Source organism: Cebus imitator, unplaced genomic scaffold (assembly GCF_001604975.1).
Source record: "Cebus imitator isolate Cc_AM_T3 unplaced genomic scaffold, Cebus_imitator-1.0 Scaffold44, whole genome shotgun sequence".
Taxonomy (NCBI): domain Eukaryota; kingdom Metazoa; phylum Chordata; class Mammalia; order Primates; family Cebidae; genus Cebus; species Cebus imitator.
In genome coordinates, this window is record NW_016107359.1 from 1,779,523 (window position 1) to 1,782,000 (window position 2,478).

The following is a 2,478-nucleotide window of genomic DNA, read 5'->3' on the forward strand; positions in this document are numbered from 1 at the left end:
TAGAACATAGAAAGTTAAATAATAATAACAGTAGACATCCCTACCTTGTTTCTGGCTTTAATGAGAATGCCTTTAGTGTTTTGCATTAAGAATGATTTTAGCTGGTCTGATGCAGTGGCTCATGCCTGTAATGCTGGCACTTTGGGAAGCCAAGGTGGGAGGATTACTTGAGCCCAGACGTTCGAGATCAGCGTGCACAACATAGTGAGACCTCATCTCTACAAAAATAACTTTAAAAGTTAGCTAGTCCTGGTGGCATGCACCTGTGGTCCCAGCTACTCTGGAGGCTGAAGCCGGAGAATTACCCGGGCACAAGAGTTCCAGGCTGCAGTGAGCCAAGGTCGTGCCACTGCGATCCAGCCTGGGCAATAGTACAAGACTGTCTGAAAAAAAAAGAAAGAAAATGTACATCTACCCTCTTAGATGTTATCAAAAATAACTATTGATTTGTATCAAATGCCTTTATAAAATCTATCATGATGAACTTTCATTTTTTCCATCTGAACTATTCACTATCATCTTGAATGTAGGATTTTCTATAAATTAATGAAATATTTTTTCACTCAAGTAAATATTATTGGACTTGGACTATAGGAAACTTGGACTGTAATCCTAGATCTATTTTATTTCTCAGATCCAAAACTGAAGGCTCCAGTATGTTATTCATTAGAACTGAAATTGAAGATAATTTTTTCTTTGTCTTTATTTGAGATGAGGGGAGTGCTAAAGGGGCAAGAGGCATCAATTTTAGACCTTCACATAATCTACTGTGGGATCCAAAAGAAAGTTTCCAATTTTTCATTTCTAATTATTCCAAGACTTACTTGAAAGATGTTCATTCAGATTTTTACAGCTTGCATAAAAGCCTTCTAAAAATTTTACTCCTTCTCACTTCACAATTATTTTTCAAGATACCAGCAATTTGCATTCCCTTTTTTGTTTAGCAGAGAATAGGCCTCTCCGGCCAACATAAATGCCATGGAAGTGGACTGTAAAGCTGATAACCATTCCCTGGAGGCCAGCTGAAGTCCACAGTACATGGGCATAGCAATTTGAGGGTGTGTGTGTGTGTGTGTGTGTGTGTGTGTGTGTGTGACGGGATCCGGTTTAATCTGCCTCAGCAGGGTGGTCCTTAGAGTGGTGGGTGCCAACCTGCGCCAGGTAAAGGGAAGTCCTTAGGGCCAGTAAAAGCCGATGGTGGGAAAAGAAGGGGACATGCAGCCCCTAAAATTCAGTGAAGCCAGGCCTAGGCCTAGAGACAGCTGGGATAGGGCAGGACAGGGTGGAAGGCACTGGGCTGGAACCAGGTCATGGCTATAGGGCTGTGAACCCAGGCTACACAGGTGCCCAGGGAAGCAGGGCACAGGGTCCTGCGACATGAAATGCAGACGCAGGCATCACAAGTAAGCACATAAACAAATGAGCACAGACTCACAGGCCAAAGGGTCACCCAGCCAGGGTTAGGCCAGACATGTGGACACAATGGTGGTGTCACAGACAGCTCATAGGGGAGCTTGAATGGCAGGCTTTGAATCAGAAAGAGTTTGCTGAAAAGCATGCTTTCTAAAATGATGGAAGCAATGCTCCAGACACACCTACAGATTCAGTGAGCCTCCTCCCCATGGTATTTGGTTCCTCTAGGGTTTCTTTAACTACTCTGAAATGTGAAGAAGATAGCCTCTCCCTAGGGATAAAAGTTTTAGACAAAAGTGGTAGAATTGAAAATGCTTATAAGGCCCTTGGTGACCTCTAGTGCAAAACTAATTGTCATCCAGACTGGGGAACAAACTTAGCTAGAAGTTAGACAAGGCAATTAAATTTACTGTATTAATTTGACATTTACTGCCAAGAAGGTTTAGAATAATCTTGCATCTTCCCTATGCAGTTTTCTAGGCTAAAAATATGAATAAATCTTAAACTGTTTAACAAAGACATTCTCAATTATAAGATGAAATTAAGTATAATACTTAACTTTTGTGATATTCAGGTATAGGTAGGGAAAACAACAGTCAAGAGGGATGGTTTTGGTGCACAGAATCTGACTCTCACTCTTTAATCCACATGGACAGAACAGGGTCATACCCCAAAACCTACCTCCAGGAATGAGCTATGGCTGGCCACCAGCAATTCTAAGAAGGAGCAAATATTTCCTTCCAGTTAGGGTTAAAAGTGGTAGACTCCCCAAGCAAACAGAATTATTGGCTCCTGTGACCACACCATGAAATAGAGCACAGATGTCCTTGACCTCACATTGGCTTCTGTCTCCATAGGGTACCCCACCAATTTCAGGTTTGCATCTTATCACATTGAAGTCTAGCAGAAAAGTAAGCAAGTTTTGCTTTCAGTAGTCCAAGGAAAGCCTGGGACTCACTGAGAGGTAGCATCACATAGAATACCAAGCAAAGATTCTGCAGCAGGGAGCCAGGATCCAATGCCAGATCCCCACTTCCCAGCTACAGAACCTTGGGAAAGTTAGTG